Source organism: Rana temporaria, chromosome 8, assembly GCF_905171775.1.
Source record: "Rana temporaria chromosome 8, aRanTem1.1, whole genome shotgun sequence".
Classification (NCBI taxonomy): Eukaryota; Metazoa; Chordata; class Amphibia; order Anura; family Ranidae; genus Rana; species Rana temporaria.
Window position 1 is genome coordinate 45323771 of NC_053496.1, and position 21065 is coordinate 45344835.

The 21065-nt window shown below is 44.8% G+C and overlaps 1 protein-coding gene across 3 annotated transcripts in view; it reads left to right on the forward strand.

Annotated features, from left to right (window-relative positions):
• Nucleotides 1-323: 323 nt before the first annotated feature.
• The window catches only part of LOC120946865, a 79050-nt gene continuing 58308 nt past the window's right edge, over nt 324-21065 (forward strand). Inside the window, exon 1 of one of the 3 annotated variants that reach the window (XM_040361661.1) lies at nt 324-539. The gene's annotated coding sequence lies outside the window, so the exon portion shown is untranslated. Of the gene's footprint in view, nt 540-1606; nt 1846-18242; nt 18551-21065 lie in introns of those variants that run through there. The other 2 variants (XM_040361662.1, XM_040361663.1) reach the window with 2 other exon arrangements.

Below are 21065 nucleotides of genomic sequence, written 5' to 3' on the forward strand. Positions count from 1 at the left end.
AGCACAGCAAGAAGCACTGCAGAAACGCTCAATAGCAACATGCATAGATGTGAGTCGAGCCTAAAGGAATATGTTTTTCATGCCTCTTTATTTTATTTTTTAAACACCAAAAGTGCATGAAAAGTGTGACCGGGAGCTACATTTTGAGAATTATTCAATTTTCCGGGGTCAGTTGGAAAGGGCCGTGCGTCTGTCTGTGGTCTGCAGTCTCATACGTTGTGCAGGGACAGGCCTAGCATTTTCCTGGCACCCCCCCTGTCCTGCCTGTCCCAGCCTGCCTTGTGAGTGACGTGTGAGCCGAGTAGGTGTGTCCTCACCTGCCTCCCCTCCTCCACCTGTCTCTCCCATTCTGCTCGTGTCTTCCTGAATGTACTCTGCCCCTCTCCTCTCTCACCTGGCCTGATCCACTTACAGGAAATTCCTGCCTCCCTCCTTCTGGGGATCGCACTGCGACTGTCACATCCCATCGCTGAGCTTTGTCCCCCCTACTGAGAAGGATGAGACCGGCGGACCCCCCTCTAAATCTCTGCAGCAAACAGGTAAAAAACAAAACAAAAAACTGCCATGTGGCCGAATCTTACCTGCTTACCTGAGACTCCTCATTCCAGACCTGAGACCCCTCACTTCAATCAAGACCTGAGACCCCTCAATACAGACCTGAGACCCCTCACTCCAGACCTGAGACTCCTCACTCCAGACCTGAGACCCCTCACTCCAGATCTGAGACCCCTCACTCCAGATCTGAGACTCCTCACTCCAGACCTGAGACTCCTCACTTCAATCCAGACCTGAGACCCCTCACTTCAATCAAGACCTGAGACCCCTCACTCCAGATCTGAGACCCCTCACTCCAGATCTGAGACCCCTCACTCCAGATCTGAGACCCCTCACTCCAGATCTGAGACCCCTCACTCCAGATCTGAGACCCCTCACTCCAGATCTGAGACCCCTCACTCCAGACCTGAGACCCCTCACTTCAATCAAGATCTGAGACCCCTCACTTCAATCCAGACCTGAGACCCCTCAATTCAATCCAGACCTGAGACCCCTCACTTCACTCCAGACCTGAGACCCCTCACTCCAGACCTGAGACCCCTCACTCCAGACCTGAGACCCCTCACTCCAGACCTGAGACCCCTCACTTCAAACCTGAGACCCCTCACTTCACTTCAAACCTGAGACCCCTCACTTCACTCCAGACCTGAGACCCCTCACTTCACTCCAGACCTGAGACCCCTCACTTCACTCCAGACCTGAGACCCCTCACTTCACTCCAGACCTGAGACCCCTCAATTCAATCCAGACCTGAGACCCCTGACTCCAGACCCGAGACCCCTGACTCCAGACCCGAGACTCCAGACCCGAGACCCCTGACTCCAGACCCGAGACCCCTGACTCCAGACCCCTCACCTGAGTCCTCCCAATCGGCAGCCTTCTCACACGGCACCCAACAACTTCCAAAAATCTAAGTTTGGTCGGTGACATTTTTACATTTTTTTATTTGCATACTTCAGCAGAAGATCAGCCCCGGGGGGGAGAGAGCTACGCCTTCCTGAGTCTAAACACACAACAACTCATGAGACATAAAGTTGATCGATAACTTTGCTATAATGTGTAACAACGTGTCACGGTCTGCAGGTCGGGAATCTGCTGGGGTAGACGCAAGGGGTGCTGGTTAATTGTCGCTGCGTTAAAATGTGGGGGAGAAAAATCTGTTTTATACGCCCTGTTTGGAATTAGGATTTGGAGTGACCGATGGTTCGACCGGCAACCTTGTTCGTAGAGTAAAGGGTTAACCTGTGCAATAGGATGTTGGGACATGGCTTTGATCTTGGCAGAGTTCAGGTGGGCCACAAAAAGTTCTTAAAGTACCGTATCATCATTTGGCGAATCCTGCATGTCCATCCATTTTGATGTGCTTACATTTAAAAAGAATATAAATATCTATATAGTTTCATTTTTGTTTCTTAGTTTTTAATATTTTTTATATATATTTACAGTGTTTTATGTTTTTGTTAATTTCTGTTATGTTTAAATTAATTTTTATTTATAGATTGAACTTTGTTATGTTTTTTGTTATTTTATGTTTATTTTCATTTTTGTTATATTACATTTTTTTTCATTTTCTTACATTTATAGGTTGAGCCCACCCCCCTTTTGTATTATTATTATATATGTGTGTGTGAAATATATATTGAAATTTATGTTGGATTTACATTTATGTTGATCTTTGGTATATTTAATATTTTTTTGTTAAATTTACAGTATGGTTTGTTTTATTTTTTTTGTTTTACCTTTTCTGTTTTTATACTTTAATAATTGTTCCAAAGCATTTTGTGTCTAGCTGGCAGTGGTTCTGCTGAACAGTCATCTTGCCAAGTTGGCATGATTCAAGCCCTTGTCTGAAACTTCTAAGGGTGTGGGAGATGGTGGAACGTCGCCTGTGAATCGGATTAACTTTGCGCTGCGTTTTCTCTGAATTCTCTAGATCGGCCTGTTCAGAGGGTTATGCTCCAGAATAGAAGACGTCCACCATGGTTTTGATCTTGGTGGCGATCAGGTGGGCCCAGTCTTGAGGTTCCTTTATGTCATTACCGGAATCCTGTTTGGCCAGGTGTCACACTGTGCTATTTTTACTTTGTTGTTTCTCTTTGGTTATTGTTACAAAGTACATTTTTTTTTTTTATTGTTACAAAGTATTTGTGTCTAGGAGTTGGTGGAAGTTTTACTGCTCAGTAATCTTGGCAAGTTGGCATGATGAATAGTGTTGAGCAGAATACGCCATATTCGATTTCGCGATATATCACGAATATATAGCCGAATATTCGAGAAATATTCGCTAAATTCGAATATTCGTGATATTTTATCGAAATGAAATGTTTGCGAAATTTCGCTATTGCGAATGCGAAAATAATTGCGAAATTTCAACAACTGCGGTAGGAGCACTCTGGCTCAGAATATTCGTGATATTTTATCGAAATTTCGCAAAATGCGAATGCGATATTTATTGCGGAATTTCGACAACTGCGGTAGGAGCCCTCTGATTGGCTCAGAATATTCGTGATATTTTATCGAAATTTCGCAAAATGCGAATGCGATATTTATTGCGGAATTTCGACAACTGCGGTAGGAGCACTCTGATTGGCTCTGATGCAAAAGAAGGGCGGAGAAAATAATCGCGCAATATTCCTATTGCCGAATATTCGCATTGCGAATATTCGGCAATATAAAATTATCGCTTCAGCTACTCGGCCCAAGGTCTCTAATCATACCAGCAATGCTTTTAGACGTCGATGGAGATCACTAGGATGTGATCTGTTCTAAAAATAAAATTTAAAAAATCAGAATATTCGGAATAGCGAATATTGACCGCGAAATTCGCGAATACTCGAATATGCCATATTCGAGCTGAATATTCGCAATACGAATATTCGTGAGCAACACTAATGATGAAAGCCTTTGTAGCTCTTCGGGCTTGTTGACGGCAGAACACGGTGTAGGGAAACCAGCGTTCCATGTGAGTTTCCTCCACCGCGTTCAAAACGCATTGCAGTTGCGTTCTGTAGCGGTTGTCAATGTTAAGTTGATGTCGCAAACGTGGTGCTGGTGGGAGGAAGAGTGGTCCCCGTGGCTGGATTTCGGTGGGAGGAAGGGTGGCCCCCGTGGTTGGTTTTTGGTGGGAGGAAGGGTGCCCCCCGTGGTTGATTTTCGGTGGGAGGAAGAGTGCCCCCCCCTGGTTGTTTTTTGGTGGGATGAAGAGTGCCCCCCCCCCCGGTTGTTTTTTCGAAGGGAGGAAGAGTGCCCCCCCCCCCCCCCGGTTGTTTTTTCGAAGGGAGGAAGAGTGCCCCCCCGTGGTTGTTTTTCGGTGGGAGGAAGAGTGCCCCCCCGTGGTTGTTTTTCGGTGGGAGGAAGAGTGCCCCCCCGTGGTTGTTTTTCGGTGGGAGGAAGAGTGCCCCCCCGTGGTTGTTTTTCGGTGGGAGGAAGAGTGCCCCCCCGTGGTTGTTTTTCGGTGGGAGGAAGAGTGCCCCCCCGTGGTTGTTTTTCGGTGGGAGGAAGAGTGCCCCCCCGTGGTTGTTTTTCGGTGGGAGGAAGAGTGCCCCCCCCCCCGTTGTTGTTTTTCGGTGGGAGGAAGAGTGCCCCCCCCCGTTGTTGTTTTTTGGTGGGAGGAAGAGTGCCCCCCCTCGTGGTTGTTTTTCGGTGGGAGGAAGAGTGCCCCCCCTCGTGGTTGTTTTTCGGTAGGAGGGGAGAATGCCCCACTGTTGCAGTTTTGCTGCTTAGTCATTTGGCAAGTTGGCCTGATGCAAGCACAATACTGTAGCTCCTAGGGGCCATGTGAGAAAGGCGTTTTTCTAAATATATACCAAAAATGTCAAGCTTTAAAATTGCATGCGCCTGGGAAATGCCGATAAATCTTAGTACTCTATAAGCAATGCTTTTAAAGAGAACAGCCAGCTCATGACCTGGAATGATTGCTCTCACTCCGACGTATGTGGCAATATGTAACACGTACTGTATATCGCAATCAACATTTATGTGCGTAGACACCCCCGATGAATGTATTTAAGGCAGGGCTATAACCCATGTCAGTGTTTTTTTACCATCTGTGTCCCATTGCAGAGATTGCCTTTAACTTCCTGTCCCATAGCCAAACAGGAAGTGAGAGTAAACCCCTGCTAATTAAGGGAATTCATTGGGCATCCCAGGTCACCAGATCTAGAGTCCCCATTAGAAGATTTCTCCTCTATTACTTTTCTGGGGACAATCTAATATTTGCGATTTTCTGTTACTTTCACTCTTAATGATAATGGTAAATAGGGTGAATCCCCCTAATGGGGACACTGACAGAGTCTCTAATCCCACAGAGTTCTATACAAAACGAAAAAAGAAAAACAGTTTGGCCTTTTAGCTATATATTTATTTATTTTTTACCCTTTTTAAAACATTCTTTCACTAAACTTTAGAACACCTGTCAAGTTTATTTTTTTGCTGTCTGTGTCCCTATTGGGAAGATTCACCCTTTCTATTCATCCTGGTAACCATTATAACAAGAGTGAATGTGAAAAAAAATCCCAAATGTTTGGGTTGTCCCCAGAGCAGGAATAGAGGTGAAATCTTTCAATGGGGACACTAGTGCTGGTGACAACCAGGGATTTCCTCTCACTATGGAGGGATTTCCTCTCACTATGGAGGGATTTCCTCTCACTATGGAGGGATTTCCTCTCACTATGGAGGGATTTCCTCTCAATTTTCCTCTCACTATGGAGAGATTTCCTCCTCACTTTTTTCCTCTGAGGCCCCGTACACACGACCAGTTTCCTCGGCAGAATTCAGCTTCCGACCGAGTTTCTGGCTGAATTCTGCCGAGGAAACTGGTCGTGTGTACACTTTCAGCCGAGGAAGCCGACGAGGAGCTCGACGAGGAAATAGAGAACATGTTCTCTATTTCCTCGTTGTTCTATGGGAGCTCTCGTCCCGCCGAGCTCCTCGGCGGCTTCAGTGCTGAACTGGCCGAGGAACTCGATGTGTTTGGCACGTCGAGTTCCTCGGCCGTGTGTACGAGGCTTCACTATGGAGGGATTTCCTCCTCACTTTTTTCCTCTCACTATGGAGAGATTTCCTCCTCACTTTTTTCCTCTCACTTCCTGTTTTGGCCATGGGACAGGAAGTGAGTAGAACTCTCCAATAGAACATAGATTGCAAAAAAAAAAACACTGACAGTATCTCTAATGGGAAAAACGTTTAGTATTTAGATCTCTTTAACCCCGTGTTGCTCAGCCCTGGCATCCCTATTAACTAGGGGGCAGGAAAATCTGGCCGTCGCAGTGGTCACGTGATCTGGAGGTGGTCCCGCTGGCTCCCGATCATTAATAGACCGGGAGTTGTCTTTGGTGGCCCAGTCACTGTGCTGGGAGCGCCCCACCCGTGGATGCATTTGCATAAAGCCCACCCTTTTACATATGTGTCACGTGGGCCCAGAGAGGCGGGAACATTGTCTTGATGTGTGTTTATTTTCCTCTAGTAGCCCTGTTTCACACTGATGTGATGTGTTTATCTTCATTGCATGGCAATCACATGGCGTTTTTGTGGGGTTAACGTGCGCTTTTTTTTTTTTTAGCATGTTTTTTGGAGTGGCACCTTTTGATTTTGAATAGGCCTCCCTCCTCTCCCGAAACGCGGTAAAGAAGATCATGTACCAAATTTTTTCATAAGCCAAGAGCGTTTTGCTTCATTCGTTTTTGTGGGTTTGGACACAGGAAACGTGGCAAAAATACAGCTGCTACCCACGTTTGGGGTGCCATTAAAGTGATTGTAAACGATCACCTTGCAAAACAACCCATTGAGTTTAACATAGAAAGGGGAAGCAAAAAATGTATGTATTGGTATAAAATGACATTATAAATCCCCTTATCCCCTATTCTATAAGTGATCACATTCCCTCTGTTCTCAGCTGCATAAAAGCATATCCCTTTTAGTGTGTACTTTGTCTCAAGCCACGTACACAAGATCAGTTTTCTCGTTGGGAAAACTGTCGTGTTTTCTCTTGGACGAGAAAACCGCCCGTATGTAGGCTCTCCAGCAGTTTTCCCGCCGAAAAAAAGGACAAGAATCATGAGGAGAAAATTTAGAACGTATTTTAATTTTTCTCGTGAATCGCAGCGGTTTTTTCCTCTGCATTTTTTCTATAGGGAAACACTGCGGTGGAGCCTACACATGGCCGGTTTTCTCGACCAAGAGAAAACATGTTGGGAAAACCAGCCGTGTGTACACAGGGAAAAGGGACCAAGGCAGTCCTCGGTTGTACTCGGCATCAGTCCAGAGCACTAAGTGTCATTTCTGTATGCTGCCTCCTTCCTCTGCTTTCAGCATAAGTCGCTTCTGACAAGTTTTTCTGACACCAAGAGAAAAAGGTGACAGGGGAGGGGTCTCCAGCACACAACCTGTGATTGGGTATCCAGAGGAGAACAATAAGGTGGTGAATTGACAGCCTCAGCTATGTTCTTGTGTGAAGGGGGTGTGATAATCGGGTACAACTTATGTAGGAGCATTTGTTTAATCCCTGTGTATTACCCGAGGCCGGTCACCTCACTGGGTATATGGAAGGGTTAACAAGCACTTTAATTGCACCGCAAACACATGTGCAGCTCCATGTCCTCTGTGTGTTTTTAAAAAAAATTGTGTTGGACCTATTAATATTATTTTTTATTTTTTGTAGATGGGTGGCTCGATGATTTTAAAGAGTTTGCCTAGTGCAACACACAAAAATGCCTAGGACAGCGCACTGCGTTATGGTGTTAAAGGGCTCCTTTCCTGGGTGAAGACATACCTGTCGCAGTACAGGGCCCAGGCCCAGGACACAGACCTGGAGAGAGCATTCTGTAAATGAGTGTCAGGATTCCTTATCGCTTCCCTGGTTGTGGGTACATCAGCTCAGAGTACATTACAAACAAAGCAAAGACTGACAGACGGGCAACAAACATTCTCATAGTCAACAGAACAGACATGGAGAGGAAAGCTTGTATTCCTGTGATAAGTGCCTGAATCTGGGCATGCCCTGTCACTTTAAGACCAGGCCTTCTTCTGCCACTTGTTGCTCACAAGTTAAAATCAGTATATGTTAGAAAATTACGTAGAACCCCTAAACATTATATATGTTGATCTCTCCCTCGGTTCTCGGGTGCTGCCTTGCGGCTTCATTTCCTGGTTCCCTGCTGTGTGATCCCACTGGTCCCTGCTGTTTTCTGGGACCTGTGTGTCTCCCAGAAGACAGCGGGGGGCAGAGTAGGCGCCGGACGTGGCTTAGGTCACCGCAGTGACTGCAGTGATCTATGTCCGGAAATGGAAGCAAATGCCTGTACAGTGGAACCTTGGATTACGAATCCATTCCAGAAGAATGCTCGTAATCCAAGTACTCGCATATCAAAGCGAGTTTCCCCATTGAAGTCAATGGAAACACAAATAATTTGTTCCGCATTGACTTCAATGGCATGCAATACCGCATGAGGCCAGCGGCAAGGGGCGCCGGAGAGCCTTGGAAACGACTGAAAAGGCCAGAGGACAGTTCGGCTTACCAAGTTTCCATGTGACAGCCTGGCCACTAGGTTAGTGAGAGAGGCCTATCCAGGTGCACAATACCCGCTCTGGCTAGAGTGGCGACGAAAGCTACGTTGCTGGAAGCAGGAGTGTTTCCGAACAAAAGTTATACACCTGAACCTATTACCCTTCCACCTCTTCAACCAATACTCTTCTTCTTTTACCACGTTTGGTAAATAAAGTAAAGAAAAAGAAGCCTTAAGTGTGGGCATTGAAGTTTTTCTCAACTCTCATCTGATACCCTAGACGGCAAAGAATTAGAGGTAACATGGCGCCCAAAACAATCCAGCAACTCCTTCAGGGGTAGTGCTACACTCGTTAACAGCGTTACTCGCAATCCAAGGTTCCACAGTATTACACAGGTATCTGCTCCCTCTTTCCCCCCTAAAAGGTGCCAAATGTGACACCAGAGGGAGGGAGGATTCCCGAAAAGCGGAAGTTCAATTTTTGGTTGGAGCTCTGCTTCAATATCGTATATTGATATTATATTATATATTATATACAATGACAGCCTAAAGTCTTTTGTGGTATTTGTGGGTGAGGCTCTTTATCTTCTCGGGTGGTAAAGCTGCCCATTCCTCTTGGCAAAAAGCCTCCAGTTCCTATCAATTCTTGGGCTGTCTTGCATGAACGGCACGGTTGAGATCTCCCCAGAGTGGCTCAATGATATTGAGGTCAGGAGACTGAGATGGCCACTCCAGAACCTTCTCTTTATTCTGCTGTAGCCAATGACAGGACGACTTGGCCTTGTGTTTTGGATAATTTTCATGTTGGAATATCCAAGTACTTCCCATGTGCAGCTTCCTGGCTGATGAATGCAAATGATCCTCCAGTATTTTTTGATAACATACTGCATTCATCTTGCCACCAATTTTGAGCAAATTTCCTGTGCCATTGTAGCTCACACATCCCCAAAACATCAGCGATCCACCTCCGTGTTTCACAGTTTGGATGGTGTACCTTTCATCATAGGCCTTGTTGACTCCTCTCCAAATTAAGCGTTTATGGTTGTGGCCAAAAAGCAAAATTTTGGTCTCATCACTCCAAATGACTTTGTGCCAGAAGGTTTGAGGCTTGTCTCTGTGCTGTTTGGAGTATTGTAAGCGGGATACTTTGTGGCATTTGCGCAGTAATGACTTTCTTCTAGTGACTCGACCATGCAGCCATCTTTCTTCAAGTGCCTCCTTATTGTGCATCTTGAAACAGCCACACCACATGTTTTCAGAGAGTCCTGTATTTCACCTGAAGTTATTTGTGGGGTTTCCTTTGGCAGTTGTGGCTGAAATTTTAGTTGGTCTACCTGACCGTGGTTTGGTTTCTACAGAACCCCTCATTTTCCTCTTCTTGATTAGAGTTTGAACCCTACTGATTGGCATTCTCAATTCCTTGGATATCTTTTTATATCCCTCTCCTGTTTTATACAGTTCAACTACCTTTCCCTGCAGATCCTTTTGACAATAATTTTTTTTATATCAATTTTAGCAAAGACCTTAGAGAATAAAATGGTGGTCATTGTAGTTTTTTTTATTTTTTATCTCACACAGTATTTGGGCAGCAGTTTTTCAAACGAAATTTTGGGGGGAAAAAATAAGCTTTTAATGAATTTTTGGGTAAAGTATAAAAGTTCCTGTATATATACCATAGTTTGTAGGCGCTATAACTTTGCATAAACTAATCAATATACTAATTTGGTTCCCTTTCACATAGGCTGCCTGATCAGGGCTGCCTGTCGGTTTTTCAGGCGGACCTGATCGGACCCTGCATTGTCCTCCTATGGAGTGGTGGATGTCCACTGACATCCACCGCTATACGATCCTGTTGACCAAATCCAGACGGATGGTGACCCTATTTTCCATTCGTTGATTGGATGAAAATAGATAGAGGTCTGTTCTCATTAGATTTTCCTTTAGAGGAGAGCGGGACTCTCTCAGCCCTCCAAGCCAGCCAGCCAACCAACCACCCCCCATACCTCCCCCCGACACTTGGTGTCCCTGGTTTACTGACCTATAATGTACTGAAGCCACTGGATCAGCTTGACAGGTACCATGCTGCACTAGAATCATGGAGGACATTTGCCCTGATAACCTCGTACACACGATCTGACTTTCTGCGGACAAAGCCTCTGACTTTTTTCCCAAGGGCGTTGGCTGTGAACTTGTATTGCATACAAACGGCAAAGAAACAGTCGGCCAACAAACACGAAACTACGTGTTCTTTCAGCTCTTTAGCACCACCCTTTGGGCAACCTCTGCTAATGTTGTGTTATAGTAAGCGTTGCTTCTGAGCATGCATGTTTGTACTTTGGACTTGTGTGTGATGGACTTGTGTACACACGATCGAATAATCCGACAACACACAATTGTTGGCGGACAGTTTTAAAGCATGCTATCCCACATTTGTCTGCGGAAAATGCAACAACAATTCCCGTCGGATTATCTGTTCGTGTGTACGAGGTTTAAAAGGATGTCACCATCACCAAATCGCCACATATAATGTTGTGTAAATGTAACACTACGGAAAGTTGTCAGAGACTGCAGACATAATACAGGAGATGGTCAGAGACTGGCTTGAGTTAGCACCAAAACTCAGAGTGCTGTATGAGGGGTCTTGAAGGCCGCACTATAAGTGCCACAGGGGCCACATGTGGCCCCAGGGACTGAGATTTGGCCTCAGGGCTTTAATCAACACTGAGAGCGAGATTTCCTTCCCCCGTTTTGTACTTTAATTGATGGGTCACCTGAGGTGCTTTCCCTTTTAAAAAAATGTTCTCATCTTTATCAATTTGGTTCTTCTCCAGCTTATCATAGTTTATGGATGTTTGTATCGTTACCAACAACCAAATCTGATGAAGGTAAACACCATTTTTATGACTCTTCCGCTTTACTGTTTAGCCATAAGAGGAAACTATAGTGTGCTTCCAGGGAGAACATGGCTTGCATTATTATATTGTTCCCAACGTGGAACTTCACTCTCTCCATCAACATTGACTATATTTAATCCTTTATGCTGCTAGCATCAGTATATAGAAAGGTATATTTACTTGTCTTGAGCTTTGTTTTTTACATTTCTTCAGTTACTTCCTGGTTTTAAGGCCTAGGCAAATGATGTCATACATCCCAGGAGTCTTCAGGAGGGGCTTTCTCAGCTAAGCACACCCTCCTGCTTCTATTCCTGGGCTAAGGGCGTGTGTAATTCAGGAAGTAAATGCTACATGAATCATCTGCCCTTACTCAAGATGGCCGCAGCCAGAAATGCTAGGGGGTGTTTGGTCAGCAAAATAAAGCATGGAGACATGGATGGATGGGGGAGTTTTCTTTGATAATTAAAAATGTATTAAAGGGGTTGTAAAGGTACATCCCCCCCCCCCCTAAATAGCTTCCTTTACCTTAGTGCAGTCCTCCTTCACTTATCTCATCCTTCCATTTTGCTTTTAAATGTCCTTATTTCTTCTGAGAAATCCTCACTTTCTGTTCTTCTGTCTGTAACTCCACACAGTAATGAGAGGCTTTCTGCCTGGTGTGGAGTGTCGTGCTCGCCCCCTCCCTTGGACTACGGGAGAGTCAGGATGCCCACTAACACACAGCTCCTTTCTCTATCTGCAACGTAGAGAGCGTCCTGACTCTCCTGTAGTTCAAGGGAGGGGGCAAGCGCGACATTCCACACCAGGGAGAAAGCCTTGCATTACGGTGTGTAGTTACAGACAGAAGAACAGGAAGTGAGGATTTCTCAGAAGAAATAAGGACATTTAAAAGCAAAAGTGAAGGAGGACTGCACTAAGGTAAAGGAAGCTATTTGGGGGGGGGGGTGTACCTTTACAACCCCTTTAAATAGCATTTTTGGTTTTTAGTGCTCAGTGCATTTCCAATGTGACTAAAGGGCAATTTTTTTTTTTTCCATTTCCCATTTTGAATAAAGTATAGGAGGGTTATAACCTAGGGTTGCCACCTCATCCCTTTAAAAAGGAACACATCTGAATTACACAGATTCTGAGGCTAATTTAACCTCTGTCGATTTGTTTTTGCTGCCATTTGTGTCCCATTGGGGAGGTTTCCCTTCACTTCCTGTCTCGTAGTCAAAACAGGAAGTGAAAGGAAATCCCAACTGTCCCTGATTTAAAGGGACTCTCCCTAATTTGTAACAAAATCCCTATGTCCCTCTTTCCTCCTCGTTTGACCCTCCATTTTGGTCTGATCCATATAATTGTATATAAAATGCACTTTTAATCTTTCAAAAAGTGTTTCCCAGTGCTAAACCTTTCATCCAATTTCTAAATTGCTGCATTTGTAAATTTCAGAAGCCAATATAAAGCAATAGTAGTGTTAAAAAGAAGCACTATTTTTTTTATATAATTCTCCTTTAACCGCTTGCTGCCCGGTACACGCAGATATACATCTGCAGAACAGCACTGGCAGGCAGAAGGTTGTGTGTGTATATATACGACCCCTTTAAAAGTGGTTGATGTGGACACGTGTGCCCGCTGCAATCTCCGTGAGCCCGCCCGCGGGTTCCGCGGACTCGATCGCCGCGGGCATACCTGCGATCGTCTCACAGAGAGATAGAACGGGGAGATGTTTGTGTAAACACAACATCTCCCCGTTCTGCCTAGTGTTCCCTGTCATCGGGAACAACGATCAGTGACGTGTCACAGCAAGCCACGCCCCCTACAGTAAGAATCACTCCCTAGGGAACACTTAACCCCTACAGCGCCACCTAGTGGTTAACTCCTTCACTGCCAGTGTAATTTTCACAGTAATCAGTGCATTTTTATAGCATTGATCGCTGTAAAAATTACAATGGTCCCAAAAGTGTCCGATGTGTCCGCCATAATTCCGCAGTCACGATAAAAATCGATGATCGCCGCCATTACTAGTAAAAAAAAAATATTAATAAAAATGCTCTAAAACTATCCCTTATTTTTGTAGATGCTATAACTTTTGCGCAAACCAATTTTTTTTTTTTACCAAAAATATGTAGAATACGTATCGGCCTAAACTGAGGGAAAACATTTTTTATATATATTTTTGGGGGATATTTATTATAGCAAAAAGTAAAAAATATTGAATTTTTTTCAAAATTGTCGCTCTATTTATGTTTATAGCGCAAAAAAAAAACGCAGAGGTGATCAAATATCACCGAAAGAAAGCTCTATTTGTGGGAAAAAAAGGACGCCAATTTTGTTTGGGAGCCACGTCGCACAAACGCTCAATTGTCAGTTAAAGCGACGCAATGCCGAATCGCAAAAAGTGGCCCGGTCATTTAGCAACCAAATGGTCCGGGGCCTAAGTGGTTAACAACTTCAGCCCTGAAAGGTTTTACCCCCTTATTGATCAGGCCATTTTTTTTGCGATATGGCACTGCGTTGCTTTAACTGACGATTGTGCAGCGCTGTACCCAAACAAAATGTATGTCCTTTTCTTCCCACAAATAGAGCTTTCTTTTGGTGGTATTTGATCACCTCTGTGGTTTTTATTGTTTGCACTAATCAACAAAGGTCAATAATTTTTAAAAAAATACAATATTTTCTCAATTGGTGCTATAAAAACACATCCAATAAAGAAATGTAAAAAATCAAATTTCTTCATCAATTTAGGCCAATATGTATTCTGCTACGTATTTTTGGAAAAATAAAATATCCCAATAAGCGTATATTGATTGGTTTGCGCAAACCAATCGCGCCTGCGATATTTTTATGGCATTTTTATTTTTACTAGCAATAGCGACGATCAGCGATTATTTATTTTTTTTGCGTTACAGCGACATTGCGGAGGACACTTTTTGGGGACCAGTGACACTAATACAGAGATCTGTCTGTACTAATGACATTAGCAGGAAAGGGTTCAGTGTGCTTTTAGGCCCCTTTCACACGGGGCGGATCATGTGAGCCAGGGGATGACAGGGCGGTCCCCGCACACTATGCAGGGACCGCCCTGTCTTTTCTCCGCTCTCCCCTATGGGGGGATTGGATGAACACAGACCGTGTGTCCGTGTTCATCCGATCCGCAGACGGAAGGAAAAATAGGGTTTTCTTCCGTCTGCAGAATCGAATCATTGTGGAGGCGGGTGAGATCGGGTGTCAGCGGATGTTTATCCGCTGACACCCGCAATCTCATAGGGACCAATGTATGTCCCTTTTTCATCAGCAAACGGACGGATGAAAAAGCGGACATATGGTCCGTAGGCGTGAAATGGGCTTTAGGGAGTGATTTCTAACTGTGTGTGGGGGATGGCTTTACTGGAGAAAAAGAGAGATTTGTGTTCCTGATTAGCAGGAACACAAGATCTCTCTCTTCCTCTCTGACAGAACGGCAGACTGCCTTGTTTACATAGCCAGACCTCCACACTGCCTCTCCAGCGAACCCAAGTGTCCATCGCGCGTGCCCAGGACCAAAAATGTGCACAGATGGGGATAAAGGGCCAATCACAGTGGCCCTTTACCACGTGATCAGTAAGGATGAGCTCCGGCGTGTTCGCATAGAACACGTGCAGAGCCCGCCAGGAAGTCGGCACCCGCGGTGCGCTAATCACAGCCAGGCAGACATTGTCCGATGCTCGGCTGCAGAGATCGGGAAATGTCTGCCTGGCTGTGATTAGCGCAGCGCGGGTGCCGACTTCCTGGCGGGCTCTGCACGTGTTCTATGCGAACACGCCAGAGCTCATCCTTAGTGATCAGCTGTGTCCAATGATGGCTGATCATGGATGTCAGAACAAGCCGGTTATTGGCTTTTCTTTCCTCGTGCTGACAGTGTGAGGAGAGGAAAGCCTATAAACCGGCTTGTGTTAACTATTGGTGCAGTACCCACCGGCACTGCCAACCAGTGCTTATCAATGAAAGAGAAAAATTACCTGTTTGCAAAATTATATAACAAACTATGAATTTTTTTTTTCATTTGTTTAGCAAAAAATAAATAAACTCCATGGTGATTAAATACCACCAAAAGAAAGCTCTATTTGTGTGATAAAAATAATAAAAATGAAATTTGGGTAGTGTTACATGACTGCGCAATTGTCATTCAAAGTGTGACAGCGCTGAAAGCTGAAAATTGGCCTGGGCAGTAAGGGGGTAAAAGTGCCCAGTATTGAAGTGGTTAACCAATAATAGTGGTGACATCATTGCCCAAATATGTTCACATGGGCATATTTGGGCAATGATCTAACCCATTCTATTCTCCGCCCATTTACCTATGTGGCCAATGATTCTTGGTTATGAATGGGCCGGGTGACGTCAGGGGTTGGTAAGGATGCAGCAGGTGCAAGCAGCCACTACTTCCTTTACAGCCATTGACAGCTGGGATAGTGGTGACATCATTGCTCAAATGTGACCATCGGGATATATTTGGAAAATTATGTAACCATTTCCATTCCCCGCCCATTTGCTTATCTGGACAGAGATTCCCAGCCATGTAAGTGAAAGGACTGGGTGACATCTGTGGTTGGTAAGGGCACATCGGGTGCAAGTAGCTGCTGCTTCGCTAGCAACCGCTGACAGTTAAAAGCTGTCACATTTATCCACACTAAACGGATCGAACACTAAGCCTAGGTTCACATCTGTGCGTTTCTGTGGGCTGCGTTTGCGTGGACACAGGACACATTCATTTCTGTGGGCTGCGTTTGCGTGGACACAGGGCACATTCATTTCTGTGGGCTGCGTTTGCGTGGACACAGGGCACATTCATTTCTGTGGGCTGCGTTTGCGTGGACACAGGACACATTCATTTCTGTGGGCTGCGTTTGCGTGGACACAGGGCACATTCATTTCTGTGGGCTGCGTTTGCGTGGACACAGGGCACATTCATTTCTGTGGGCTGCGTTTGCGTGGACACAGGACACATTCATTTCTGTGGGCTGCGTTTGCGTGGACACAGGGCACATTCATTTCTGTGGGCTGCGTTTGCGTGGACACAGGACACATTCATTTCTGTGGGCTGCGTTTGCGTGGACACAGGACACATTCATTTCTGTGGGCTGCGTTTGCGTGGACACAGGACACATTCATTTCTGTGGGCTGAGTTTGCGTGGACTCAGGACACATTCATTTCTGTGGGCTGCGTTTGCGTGGACTCAGGACACATTCATTTCTGTGGGCTGCGTTTGCGTGGACACTGGACGCATTCATTTCTGTGGGCTGCGTTTGCGTGGACACTGGACGCATTCATTTCTGTGGGCTGCGTTTGCGTGGACACAGGACACATTCATTTCTGTGGGCTGCCTTGCCAGCGTTTCCCGCATGCACCTTTTTCAAAACACGGCCCACCGAGAAATTGCACGATCTTTAAGACCATGCGATTTCACTGCAGTCCCTGCACCCGGGTTGCAGTTTTTCACAGGTGATTGCGGGTGCGGGACTCACTGTGATTGTGTGAACCAAGCCTAAGGCCCCATTTCCACATGTGACTTCTAGGACTGCGCGCGGAAAGCGTGCCTTAGTTCTTAATGGCACCCCAACCAGTGGCTCGCCGCACAAAAAAGGTGCAAGAGCTACTTTGCCACGTTTGTTGTGTGTAGGGCAGCCGATCCAAGTCAACGGGCTGCCCTTCGCTTTTGTGCGACAAATGCAAAAAAAAAAAAAGCTTGGGATAGATTCAGGTACGAGATATGACGGTGTATCTCCAGATACGCCGTCGTATCTCTGAGTTGCGGCGTCGAATGTATGCGACTGATTGATAGAATCAGTTACGCATAGATTTCCCTAAGATCCGACTGGCGTAAGTGTCTTACGACGGTGTATCTTAGGCTGCATATTTACGCTGGCCGCTAGGTGGCGCTTGCATATTTACGCGAGGAATATGCAAATTAGGTAGTTACGCCGATTCAGAAACGTACGTCCGCCCGGCGCAATTTTTTACGCCGTTTACGTTAGGCTTTTTCCGGCGTAAAGTTACCCCTGCTATATGAGGCATATCCTATGTTAAGTATGGACGTCGTTCCCACGTCGAATTTTGAAAATTTTACGCCGTTTGTGTAAGTCGTTCGCGAATAGGGCTGGACGTAATTTACGTTCACGTCCAAAAGCAATGACGATTTGCGGTGGAATTTCGAGCATGCACCGTTTGTAAAAAACGTAAAATACGTGGGGTCACCATTCATTTAAATAAAACACGCCCACATCATCCCCATTTGAATTAGGCGGGCTTACGCCGGCCCACATACGTTACGCCGCCGTAACTTAGGGCGCAAGTTCTTTCTGAATACGGAACTTGCGCCCTAATTTACGGTGGCGTAACGTATCCCGCAGAAAGATACGCTTATCTTTCTGAATCTAGCCCCTTGTCTTTAAAGCGGGAGTTCACCCATTTATGAAATTTTTTTTTTTCTCCCATAAGGTTCCTGCTCGTTCGGTCTAGGGGAATCGGCTATTTGTAGTAAAATATGAGCTGTACTTACCCGTTTTCGAGCTGCATCTTCTTCCGTCGCTTCCGGGTATGGGTCTTCGGGAGCGGGCGTTCCTTCTTGATTGACAGCCTTCCGAGAGGCTTCCGACGGTCGCATCCATCGCGTCACTCGTAGCCGAAAGAAGCCGAACGTCGGTGCGGCTCTATACTGCGCCTGCGCACCGACGTTCGGCTTCTTTCGGAAAATCGTGACGCGATGGATGCGACCGTCGGAAGCCTCTCGGAAGACTGTCAATCAAGAAGGAACGCCCATTCCCGAAGCCCATACCCGGAAGCGACGGAGAGGATGCATCTCGTAAACGGGTAAGTACTGCACATATTTTAAAATAAATAGCCGATTCCCCTAGTAAAATCGAGCAGGAATCTAAGGGGGAAAAGTGCCCTCTAAGGGTGAACCCCCGCTTTAATAAAGAGGAGACATACAAGTGAAAGTGAAACTGCAGCAGAGAAAGATCAGGTAGGCCCTTTCCTTGCAAGACAGGGCTATGCTGTGTGGCAGAGCTGTATAGATCTCAGGGATGGATGGACAGAAATACAAATCCTTTGGCAGATAAACATCTTCCTCCTGTATGTTTCTCCATTGTTTGCCGTTCAGCTTTATTCATGTTGCTGTATTGCATGCATTGAGTTCTTTGTAATTTAAGAAGCTGAGCTTTATGCCGTGCTGCCTCTAATGAATGCAGATGTCATTCAGCCGTCCTCTCCTATCCGGCTATAGAAAGAGTCCAAACATGTCAACATGCCGAGCACAGGAACAGGGCGTGTGGTCTCAGGACGGGAGGAGGATTGCTAATCATAGCCTAACAATGCACGCCGCTACTTGGGCGGACGCAATTCCCGGCTGCTCAGGTGCTGAACGAGTTAACCTCGAATTCTCGCTCCGAGGCTTCCTGCGCTCCTTCAGATTATTCACTCCGACAGATGTAACTTTGCACCGACTTTGTTTCTTCGCAGCCGAGTGTCGGAGCGAGAATCATCAGGCCCGATATACTATATCATTTCCAGGGACACCCCGCCGCCGACGCAGTGCTCCATAGCCCCGATGTCTTAGCACTGCTGTCCTATACTGGGTATGCCGGCTACACTGATTTTTTATTATTTTTTTTCATTTTAAACATTAATTATTAAGCTTTTTTTTGGTTATTTTGCCTTCCTCGGTTCCTCCTTTCCTTTCTGTCAGACATGTGCAGAACGAGAAAAGTTGTTTTGTTTCGATTTATTTACATTTGTTTTGTTAAATTCCTTTAATTTGTTTTCGGAATTAGTTTTGTTTATTCCAATTCGAATCAATTCAAATTTTTCGAATTGTTTTCAAATTCAAACCGAATGCCATTCAAAACTTAATTTATTCTATTCAAAATTCTAATTTTGGAAGATGATTTTATTCTTTCTATTTAATTCCATTCAATTTTTTAATTTTCTAATCTTTCCAATAAATTCTCTTAATTTCCGTTCTATTCAAAATTCCAATTCTATTATTTTCTATTGTACTATTATTTTCTGTTCCCTTATTTAATTTTCTATTCTTTTCTATTCCTTTCTATTCTATTCATATTGGGGTAGATCCACATAGATTTAGATCCGCGCAGCGTATCAGATACCTTACCTTACCTGGCGGAATTTCGAATCCTCAACGATTTTGCGCCGTAAGTTACGGCGGCGTAGTGTATTTCTGGCGACGAGATTCAAATCGGCTATTAGGGGGCGGGTTTCACTTAAATGAAGCGCGTCCCCGCGCCGAATGAACTGCGCATGCGTCGTCCCGAAATTTCCCGCCGTGCATTGCGCTAAATGACGTCGCTAGGACGTCATTTTTTTAACTTAGATGTGAGTTACGTCCATCCCGATTCACGGACGACTTGCGCAAAAAATAAAAAAAATTCAAATTTCGACGCGGGAACGACGGCCATACTTAACATGGCAATTCTAACTATACGGTGCAAAACACCAGCTTTAACTATACGCCGGAAAAATCCGACTAGAGACGTAACAGAATGCTACGGCCGCGCGTACGTTCGTGGATCGGCGTAAATCGCTAATTTGCATACCCGACGCGGAAAACTATGCAAACTCCACCCAGCGGAGGCCGAAGTATTGCATCTAAGATCCGAAGCCGTACGCCTGTCGGATCTAACCCAAATGCCGTTGTATCTTGGTTTGAGGATTCAAACTAAAGATACGACGTGGGTTATTTGAAAGTACGCCGGCGTATCAGTAGATACACCGGCGTACTCGCTCTGAGGATCTACCCCTTTGATTTTAGTTGAAATTAGAATTTCAGAATATGGTTATATTCTTTCTATTTTATTATATTCTATTTGCATACTATTCTATTCCTTTTTTCTATTTTATTTTTTCTGTTCTTTTATTTTCTATTCTATTTTGTTCTGGTTTTTTTTTCTGTTCTGTCCCTTTTTTTTATTTATTTTTTATTTAAAAAAAAACTTTTTTTTTTTTTTTTTTGTGTTCTGTTCTATTTTATTTGCTATTATATTCTTCTTCTATTCTGTTCCTTTATTTTCTATTCTATTCTCTTCAAATTCAATTTGAAAATGATTTGAAGTTCGTCCGAATGTTTGATTCATTATTTCAGATTTGTTTAAATTCATTATTGACGTATTTCGGATACAATCCAAATTTCCTAATAACAGAAAAGCTTTCCAAATTTCAACTTAACTAAAGGAATCGCACGTCAACTTTCTTAGCTTCTCTATGCAAAGCAGGCAGATCGTGGCTGGTGGGAGGGGCTGGCAGGGCGCTGTACAGCGGTCTTGAAAACATCACAACACCCTGTCTCTGTACTCCTTGGAAGAGTCCTGATAGAGGCAATGGGAGGAGTTATGCAAATATCAAAATACCTTGATGGGTGGTTATTGGTCTGCAGGAGTGGGCGTTTCCTAGACATGCAGCTTTTGCATGTAGGTCAGTTTAGGTAACGCCCACTTGTGATGCTAAACCTTCATGATGGAAAGAACGGAAATTCAATGAATGAAAGGGGTCAGTTGGGGACAGTGAGGTGGGGGAGGAAATGATTTTTGTGTTGTTTTTGGATACAATAGGGAACAGTTAGAACCCCTGTCATGGTCTACCATTTCTTTTGTTTGGCTGTCTGTCTTGTTGGCAGTGTTAATTTTGGCAGCAAATTTTGATTTCGTTTTAGTCTTGGGTCTAAAATGGCATTTTAGTTTTAGTCCCATTTTAGTCTTTTGACTAAAACTCCAGTTTAGTTTTATCTATCTATTTTAGTCATCGCAATTGTTTTAATATTAGTCGTATTTTAGTCGACAAAATGAACCTGCTTGTTTGAGAAGATTTACCTTCACTTCCTGTCCTGGTGACAACATTGTCAATAAAGCATAATGTTAGGAGTAAACTCCAATGGGAACACAGACTTATGGAGGGTCTATCTATTACCATCATAAGAATATAAAGTACCGTATTTATTGGGGTATACCGCGCGCCGGCGTATAACGCGCACCCCAAACTTAGGAAGGTAGTTTAAGGAAAAAAAGAAAAACTTACATTTTTGCCCTGAGTCCATCGCCGGTCTTGCGCGGGGTCCGTCCAGCCTTGTGGGTGTCCGTC